The sequence below is a fragment of the Spea bombifrons genome, chromosome 5 (assembly GCF_027358695.1).
Source record: "Spea bombifrons isolate aSpeBom1 chromosome 5, aSpeBom1.2.pri, whole genome shotgun sequence".
NCBI classification, from domain to species: Eukaryota; Metazoa; Chordata; class Amphibia; order Anura; family Pelobatidae; genus Spea; species Spea bombifrons.
In genome coordinates, this window is record NC_071091.1 from 41,816 (window position 1) to 52,063 (window position 10,248).

Here is a 10,248-nt window from a genome sequence, read left to right on the forward strand (position 1 = left end):
GTTTTGTATCAAAATGAGATACTGGCAGCTTATGGCAATGCAACATTAGACTTTACTTGTGTGAATAAAAGAGCAAATACTTAGAACACATCAGTTACTCAAAACAGCAGCCAGTACACAAAAACAAAAGAAAAAGAAAACAAAGGAGGGAGGGACAGGACTTCCTTCCTGTAAGTGTACCAGAAACGTCACAGGCATGAACAAACAGTAACCACACAGCACCATCTACAGCTCAAGTGCTATTCATACATATTATACAGTACATGCTGTTGTATTTCCCAATAGGTTTATAGGGTGTAGGTATGGCTGCGTCCTTCCATTAGGTAGCATCGACGACGGTGTCATCGCCGGCTACACTCATGAAGGGATATTATTGGCAATACAATGAAGGATCGTGCAAATGGGGATCTTGTAGACATAAGCACGAGTGCTCGTGATCTCATCCTCTCTCCCGTTGTTTTAAGAACGGTAGGAACAGTAAAGGACAGGGCACTGCTGGAAAGGGGGAGGACTCTGGTAAGCATAGGCCTGGTGGCTTAAGGAGATGATACTGTTACTAGAGAAAGGTTTTGGCGATGGCTTTAGGATTCCGTTTAAGGAATCCGGTGTTCTTACGTTTGCAAGAAACCTTAAGTCTGCCCTGCTTTATCCTGAGGTCATGTCTGCCAAACTGGATAAGGAAGTCCAATTGGGCCGCATGGTTGGTCCTTTAGCGTCACTACCATTGTATAATCTTAGGGTTTCGCCTCTTAATATAGTTCCCAAAAAAGAGCAGGGTACGTTTCAACTTATCCATCAACTATCTTATCCTAAGGGGGGAATCGGTTAATGATGGGATTGACCGGGACCTCTGTAGTGTTTCTTACACTTCGTTTGATAATGCTTTGCATTGGGTGAGGCTTAATGGAAAAAGGGCTCAACAGAGGTTGCGTCTCCTTTTTGTCATTATTGTCATTGTTATTGGGGGGGACAAATATTTTGTGGACAGGTGCCTCTCCATGGATTGTTCCATATTGTGTGCGTATTTCGAGGCGTTCGGTTGTTTTGTAGAATGGGTTGTGAAGGAAGAAGTTTTTAGATCATTTTTTGTGTATTGGGCCAGCAGCTTCTGAGGTTTGTGGGATGTTGCTTACTATGTTGCAACATGTTTTCTGGAGGTTTGGTGTTCCTTTAGCCTCTGAGAAGACTGAGGGTTGAAGTACTCAGTTAAAGCTTTTGGGGATTGAAATTGATATGGTTAGCATGGTTTTTCGGCTTCCTGGTGACTGGGTGCAGGATTTATGGTGTTGGTTTGTTTCGGTCGGTTAAAAAAGTCACGTTGGGGGCGTGGCCTGGCAACGGAGCTGCATGGACGTGTGAGAGACGAGCTCCGCCAGCACACGAGCGATACCGCGGCTAAACACAAGATTTTTACCGGGCAAAGTCTTTTCCAAGTAGCTTCTGGATTCCTGAAGCGGGGATGATGTCTCACAAACATGTGAAGAAGACCCCGAGCAAGCTGCAACACTATTTTCCCAAGCGCACCAGGCCGGGGGTTGAAGACCAAGATGGCGACGAATCTTCCTTCCCGCCGTCACAGCCTGAACACGCTGATGTGGATACTGACCTCGATCCTGATGCTCCCGTGACCCCAGGGATCCTGAGACACATGTTGGATTCCATGCAATCCTCTATGACAGGAGCCATTAAGGATATGCTTTCGGACTTGAAGCAGGATTTGGCACATTTGGGAGCGCGTACTGACCACATGGAGCAGAAATTTTCGGACTTTTCCTCTACCTTTAACGAGTTGGTCGACAGGCACAATGCGTTGGAAGATAATTATGCTGCGCTGCTTGCTAAGATGGCCGATATTGAGGACCGCTCTCGGCGCAACAATTTAAGGATCAGAGGCGTCTCTGAAGAGGTAACAGCCGAATCCCTGCATACATACCTACACTCTTTTTTTGTCACGCTCTTACCTGACGCCTCGGACTCGGACCTTCGGCTCGATAGAGCTCATCGGGTGCCGAAACCGAAGAACCTGCCGTCCACGGTTCCCAGGGATGTGGTTTTATGACTCCATTATTTTTCAACTAAGGAGGCTGTTATGCAACAGGCCCGTCAGCGTTCCTCTTTTCCAGCACCGTACGCGCACATACACATTTTTGCGGACCTTTCTGCTGCCACTCTCGCTAAACGCCGTACCTTCATTCCAATTACCTTGGCCTTGCGAAAAAACCACATCTCTTATAGATGGGGCTTTCCCACGAAGCTCCTCATTACCAGGAATGGGTCTCTTCATATTGCCTGCACACCTATGGAGGGGCTTTATTTGCTGCAACAGTGGCACTTAGTCCACGAAGACGTCACGGCGATAGACCAAATGGATTCTACACCTGTTCCTCGACGTTCACCTACTGACGAGGACGTGGCGAGGCCCAGCAGAAAGCGGACAACGAAGCAACATCATTCCCGCTCTCATGCGAAGGCTGCTCTGGTGCCATCTGTTTCGCCGTCGAGGCTTTCACCTGCGTCTACGTGACTTTCAGATAAGCCTTCTATTCTTGCTGAAATTGGGTCTCTTTGGACTGTTTCCTAAGGATAGTTGCGGTTCTTACCTGTGCTTAGTGCATTCCTGATGTTTTTTTTTGTTTTTTCGATGTTCGGCACTTTTGTTTTGTTTTTACATACATGTACACACGCCGCGTGTGCCGCGTGGTCTTACAACGTAATTTTCCCATGCTACTCAGATATCTGTGGCATTGGTGCACCACATACATGATGTTGACTCTCATGTTTTGGTTTTTTTTTATATATATATTTGTGTCTGCACTACTCTCTAGGGGACCCTAGGATGTTGCTCCACTGCATTTACATTTTCCTCACGCACGCATTGTTATGCATCTGGTGCGCTTGTACACTACATTCACACGTGCTTCCATTTTCATCTCGCATGTGCTTTATTTTAACGGCACATTTTCATCACACACACACACACCTGTTTATTTTTTTTTGCGCTCATTTCGAATGTTGTTTTCGGCTACCACCGTATCCCTATTTACTGTTCTCCATGTCTCGAGTAGGCTTTCTACGTTATGCCGCGCGAGATTTATGTTAGCGTCGCATATGCATCACACACACACACGTTTATTTCAAATTTTTTTTTTTTTCCTTTCGTATTTTGTTTTGCGTTCTTTTCAAATGTCGTCTTCGGCTCCCGTCGTATCCATAATGTTCTACATGCCTCGAGTAGGCTTTTTGAGTTATGCCGCACGGGATTTCTTTTGGCGGCGCTTATGCACCACACACACACACACATATGTTCATTCCTTATTTCTTTTTTTTTTTTTTTTTTTTTCTTCTTCTTTTTCGTTCCGCTCACTTTGAATACCATTGTATCCATATTTAATGTGCTACATGCCTCGAGCAGGCTTTCTGAGTTCTGTTGCACGTGATTTCTCTTAGCGGCAGTTATGCACCACACATACACATACACATGTTTACATGTTTATTCCCTGCTGGGTTTTTTTTTTTTTTTTTTTTGTTCCGCTCATTTTGAATACCATCGTATCCATATTTAATGTGCTACATGCCTCGAACAGGCTTTCTGAGTTCTGTCGCACGTGATTTCTCTTAGCGGCAGTTATGCACCACACATACACATACACATGTTTACATGTTTATTCCCTGCTGGGTTTTTTTTTTTTTTTTTTTTGTTCCGCTCATTTTGAATACCATCGTATCCATATTTAATGTGCTACATGCCTCGAACAGGCTTTCTGAGTTCTGTCGCACGTGATTTCTCTTAGCGGCGCTTATGTACCACACATACACATACACATGTTTATTCCCTGCTGGGTTGTTTTTTTTTTTTGTTTGTTTGTTTTTTTTCTTCCCTCTGGCAGGGGGGGTCTCACACGATATACTTTAAGGTTTTGTGTTTCTATGCATGCTTTTACACCTGGTTGTACTTGCTGCCTGTTCATTTCCGTGGGAATTTCACGATTCTGTATAAATGCATTGTTTTGGTTCTCATGACTTTTATTGTTCGGGGTTTCTTTCTTCTGACTAATTCCCTTACACTGTCTTCCGGATGTCCGGAGAAATGTTTAGTTTTTTTAAAATTGTCTCGCCTGTGTGCCAGCAAGTCCTAGCCACTGCTGGTTTTTTGCCCCCACATACGGTTCACTGTATTTCTTGAGCACATCGTTCTGTATAACCATTGGGGTTGTGCGCAAATTGTGTGTTTCTTGAAGTGCTTTTGCTTCTCTTATCAATTCCTTTGTTTCCTTCCCTTCTTGCCTCCCCCTCTTCCTCCCCCACCCCCTTTTTTATTTATTTATTTATTTCCTTTTTTCTCTCCCTTTTTTTTTTTTTTTCTTCTCTCTTTCTCTCTCTTTCTATTTTTTCTTCTCTCTGCCAATTAGGTCAGTCGGTCGTTATCCAGTTGCCACTGCTATTGTACCAAGATGCAAATTACCTTCCTTTCTATTAATGCTCGGGGATTAAATACCCCACATAAGCGTCGGATGCTGTTTCAGGAGCTCACAACGCGTAAGGCTACGGTGGTGTTGATTCAGGAGACCCATCTCGCTAAATCCCAAGCACGATTACTGGCGTCCAAATATTATCCCCTAGAATATCATGCGCGCGCTGCCAACAAGACTATGGGTGTAGCTATACTTATTAGTAGACAAGTTCACTTTCAGTTGTTGTCTCAGACCCGTGACCCGAAGGGTCGCTACCTTATTGTCCGGGGTTGCATTGACGGTACCCCTTATACTATCCTTAATCTTTATGCCCCTAATTCCGGTCAGACCGCTTTCTGTGATCATGTATTCACTAAACTACACAGGCTGAGGCAGGGTAGAGTGATTGCTGGAGGAGATTTTAATCTCGTTTCTACTCCCTCCTTGGACTCTTCCGCAAAATTGTCTACTAGATATTTGAGGACACTGACGGACCAAGGTAAAAAATTCCAAGATTTGCTTCATCAACACTCCCTTTTTGACGCTTGGCGGGTGGTACACCCTTTAGGTAGGGACTTTTCTTTTTACTCGAATGTTCATTCAAGTTATTCCAGAATTGATATGCTCTTGGTAGATGGTGAGGTCTTGCAGTTGATTCAAAGCGCAGAGATAGGACATATATCGTGGTCTGACCACGCTCCTGTGTGGATTTCCCTGGTCAATGGTCCCTCCTTGTCACCATCAGCCCGATGGCGCCTTAATGAAAGTCTCTTGCAACAGACGGAGGTATGCGTGGATGTTGCGGACGCGCTCACCGAGTATTTTCGGACCAATGCCACTCCGGAGATTTCACCCTCCACCCTCTGGCTTGCCCATAAGGCAGTCATACGGGGTCATCTTATTAAAATTGCGTCTGCTCAAAAGAAGCAGAGATTACGCACGATCTCAGAACTTACTGACCGTCTGGTGTCCTTGGAGCTTACCAATAAAGCATCTTGGTCCAAAGACACTCAGGATCAGATACGGGAGATCAAAGCTGAATTACATAAACTTCAACTACATTACACGGAATTCGCGTTACGTCGGCTTCACCTGCAGTATTATGCAAAGGGGAATCGAGCTGATTCCTTGTTGGCTCGCAGGCTCCGACTCCAGACGTCTTCCTGTACTACCCATTATTTGCAGACTTCTCAGGGTGGGAGGGTGTATAATCCAAAAGACATCGCTGATCTGTTTGCGAAATATTATGACTCCTTATATAACCTCCGTCTACAGACGGACTTACCGCAACCGCGTTCGGTGGAGATTGCTGATTTCCTCTCCTCTCTTTCAATCCCTCGGCTTCCTGCAGATCAGTGGGAGGCTTTGGTGGCGCCGCCCTTACCTGATGAAGTAGAGCGTACCATTGCCGGCTTGAAGTCTCATAAAGCCCCAGGTCCAGACGGCTTCTCCAATCTTTATTATCAAAAATTTAAATCTATTTTGGCTCCTCGCTTAAGTGATCTCTTTTCCTGTTTCTTGGAGTCTACACCCCTCCCTGGTGAAATGTCTGAAGCCTATGTAGTCACCATCCCTAAACCCGGGAAGTCCCCTTCGGCTTGTGAAAATTATAGACCTATATCCCTGTTAAACACGGATCTTAAGCTTTATTTCAAATTGCTTGCTAACCGTTTGAATACCTTGCTTCCTACCTTGATCCGCAATGATCAGGTAGGTTTTATCTTAGGTCGTCAACCGTCTGATAATACGAGGCGCATTATTAATATTACCCATCTCGCGAAATCTACTAATACACCTTGTGTGATGCTTTCTTTGGATGCGGAGAAAGCTTTCGACCGCATTCATTGGGGGTATCTGCTCTCTACGTTGAGGGCTTTTGGCTTACCAGAGAAATTCGTTACCGCAGTTTCTGTCCTCTACGACCAGCCCCGTGCGCGAGTCTATACCTCTGGCTTTCTTTCGGAGCCCTTCGCTATTAGCAATGGTACCCGCCAGGGATGCCCGCTCTCGCCGCTTTTGTTTGCTCTAGCCATGGAACCGCTGGCGATTGCCATCAGAGATCACCCCGATATTGCGGGCTTTCCCATACGTTCTGTTGACTCTAAAATTTGTCTGTACGCTGATGATGTCCTCCTGACACTCACTAATCCAACGATTTCTCTTCCAAATTTACATGCGTTATTGTCTACTTTTGGTAATCTCTCGTACTACAAAATTAATTGGCATAAAACGCAGGCTCTTAATATAGGATACGAGACTTCGGTGATTGGCGCTGTGTCCGGGACTTTTCATTATTCTTGGCGTACGGACTTTATTACATATTTGGGGGTCCGCATTACTAAGTCGGCTGGTTCCTTACTTAAATCCAACTTTCTACCGCTTTGGAACAAAATCTGTGACGATTTAAACAGATGGTCAAAACTGGACATTTCCTGGCTTGGCCGTATTGTCTCTTTCAAAATGAATTCCCTCCCCAAATTGCTTTATCTCTATCGGACTTTGCCCATAGCTTTGCCTTCTGGATTTTTTCGCACGATGCAAACCAGACTGTCTAAATTTTTTTGGCTCCACAAAGGCCCCGGCTTCCGTATCATATTTTACAGCGCTCTAAATTACTTGGTGGTTTGGGTATTCCTAATCTCAGGCTCTATTATCTTGCCTCCAACCTGGCTCAAACCCTTCTTCTCTTTTCAGATCCATCTAGGGTGGCCTGGGTGGACCATAAATCCTTGTTTACTTCCCCATTTTTGTTACGAGATCTTCTGTGGCTTCCTAAGAATTCTAGACCTCCACTGCCGGATGCCTTACCCACGACCTCGCTCTCGTTGGCAGTGTGGGACAAACATAAATCCATGTTGCGGTTTCCTGATCACCTTCTCGGGCACGCCCCATTGTCTTCGTTGAAACCCGTTATCCCTCATGTCCACTTAGATAATTGGATACGTTGTGGTGTCACTTCGGTATCCCACTTGTTCTCCGGGGGTCGTCTACGTTCTTTCCAGGACCTGCAGAGTACTTTTTCCCTGCCCAGTCGTGATTTCTTTAAGTATCTACAAGTTCGGCATGTCCTTTCGCAGCATCTGAGGGACCTCCCTGCCTCCTGTCCTGACTCCCCGATCATTCGGCTTTGCCTGAAAGCTCCTTGTGTTCCGGGGGCCATCTCGGTTTGTTATACTGCTCTATTGGGTCACGGGTCTGATGACAAACTTCCATTTATGCTACAATGGGAGAGGGAACTTGGCAGGGAATATGATGTTCAAACTTGGTATCATGCCCTCTCCTCGTTTCAGGGGGTCTCAAAGAATGCTACTCATTTCGAAACCAATAGGAAGGTTCTCTTTCGGTGGTATTATGTTCCTTCCAGGCTAGCTAAAATGTTCCCCTCCTCCTCCCCCTTGTGCTGGAGACAGTGCGGGGAAGTGGGCACCATGCTCCATGTATGGTGGGGCTGTCCTGTGCTTAAACCCTACTGGACGGCTGTTTTTCATCTCATAGTGGAATTGTTGCATATTCCAATAGCGGCCGAGGTGGAAATTGCGTTGTTAGATATGTTTCCCCCGTCATTAGCCTCCCCATTGCGAAAACTCCTGGGTCATGTCTTGATCGCAGCCAAGGTTTGCATTGCGCGCAAGTGGAAGGACCCACTCCCTCCCACGATTCAGGATGTCTTGTATGCGCTTGCTACAACCCGTACTTATGAACAGATGGCGCATTCCGCCTCTAACACTCCACACATTTTCCATGACACTTGGGCGGCCTGGGATGAGTATTATACTGCTACATTCTGCCCTATGCCTAGTGGTTATATCCTGAAAGATTTGCGGACCGTTTGGTATCGGAAGGCGACTCTGGCATCCTGATTACCTTTGGGCTTCTTCTCTTTCTTCTACTGCTTTCTTCTTCTCGCTCTTTCCTCATTCCCCTTTTTTTTTTTTTTTCTCTCTCTCTTTCTCTCTCCTTTCTCCCCATCCCTCCCCCGTCCCTTCCCCTTCCCTGTTCCTAAAAATGTAAAATCCGAGATCTGTGTGACATATTGTATACATATTATACCCATATGATATTTCTACATTGTTTTTCCGCATTGTATGGCGGTATACTTGCAGTAATGTCCATCTGTAATGCGCATTTTTTTTTCTGTTGTTTTTCTTTATGTATTTACTCCTATGCATTACATGGAGGATACTTGTGTTATTTTTATGTCTGATCTCAATAAAATTCAGTTTCAAAAAAAAAAAAGTCACGTTGAAGCAGATGCAGTATTTATTGGGTAAATTGAAATTTGCCTGGCGCGTAATTCACATGGAACACATTTTTTTTGCCGGTGGATGGCTTTGACGATGCCTGGGATTAAGGCTCTGCACCATTTTCTCCAGTTGAGGGATAATTTGGCTGTTTGGGATGTTTTCCTCAGTGACTTTAATGGTTGTTAATGGAGGAGTAGGTACAGGATGAAGACATCAGTTTATTCATTGATGCCGCAGGTGCGGATTTGGGGTCCTATTTTCAGGGCAGATGGTGCGCAGATAAGTGGCCACAATCATGGGTTGACAACGGGTTAGTCAGGAATTTAGTTTTCTTGGAATTATTCCCCATTGTGGAGGCTGTTGAATTATGGGGTGAGGTTTTCAGGAACCCTGTTGCACCTCTGAATTGAAACCAGGTGGCTCCGAGAAGTTCCAATGTCACATCATGTCTTTTTTCCCCTCATTTTTTTCTGACTCAAAATTTTATATTCACTATGCTTACTCTTAATTTCTTCTCTACTTTCTTTAAACCTCAACATGGCAGTCGCTGCTTAGGGAACTTGATGCACACCTTAGATTGACAAAGAATAATATGGTGAGTTATTGTCACAAAATGGATGATTTGTACATCCTAAAGTAACAACAAAAAAGAAACTGGTACAACTACAGGGGTCACAGTGGTCACTCTATGGGGCCCGCTTCTCTATGGGGCCTGGGCAACCCCTTGTAAGAAAAATAATGTGTTTTAATATTTATGTTAGAATATAACTGATATCTTAAATATAAGGTTGCTGGCAGTTGTGCACCCCCAAACTCATCAGGACATTGGCTCCAGGGATATGTGGCAAACATCGTGGTTATTGTGGACCTTCACAGTAGGCCTTTCGAATATTCGCAGCCGGCTCCAGCTATTGTGGACCTTCACAACATCCCTTTGAATATTCACACCCGGCTCCAGCTATTGTGGACCTTCACAACATCCCTCTGAATATTCGCAGCCGTCTCCAGCTATTGTGGACCTTCACAACATCCTTTCGAATATTCGCAGCCGGCTCCCGCTATTGTGGACCTTCACAACATCCTTTCGAATATTCACAGTAGGCCTTTCACATATTCATAGTCGGCTCCAGTTATTGTGGACTTACGGCCAATGGAAACATGGCAATGGACAACTGAGCAATTTCCATATCTTAACAATGGCCCTTGATTGGATGGAATGGATAACCAAAGACAGAGATAGGCAGAGTCCATAACTTAGTATGGCCAGAAATACTGTATAAGAACAAAAACCTCAGACCATAAAGAGAAGAGGGGAGAACCAGTCAAAAGGATGGTCCAGGAGAGAGAACAAGGATAAAAGGCTACCTATCCCAAGGACTGATTGGTTCCCAAGAAAGAAACTCAAGATATTGCTGTGTGCAGAGGATCCTTGGGGGTGTACTTAGATTGCCGGTGTCCTTTCAAGTCAAGATATCATTGGGACGTTGGTGGTAACTATATTGTTTTACGGTTATATTTTGTATGGTGTTTTCCTCCTTTGTTAAATCGGAGTA

At 44.9% G+C, this 10,248-nt stretch overlaps 1 protein-coding gene across 2 annotated transcripts in view; it reads right to left on the reverse strand.

Moving 5' to 3' along the window:
- Positions 1 to 3,316: 3,316 nt before the first annotated feature.
- The window catches only part of REG4 (regenerating family member 4), a 45,298-nt gene continuing 38,366 nt past the window's right edge, over positions 3,317 to 10,248 (reverse strand). Inside the window, exon 6 of one of the 2 annotated variants that reach the window (XR_008354268.1) lies at positions 3,317 to 3,340. The gene's annotated coding sequence lies outside the window, so the exon portion shown is untranslated. Of the gene's footprint in view, positions 3,341 to 4,342; positions 4,365 to 10,248 lie in introns of those variants that run through there. The other variant, XR_008354267.1, reaches the window with a different exon arrangement.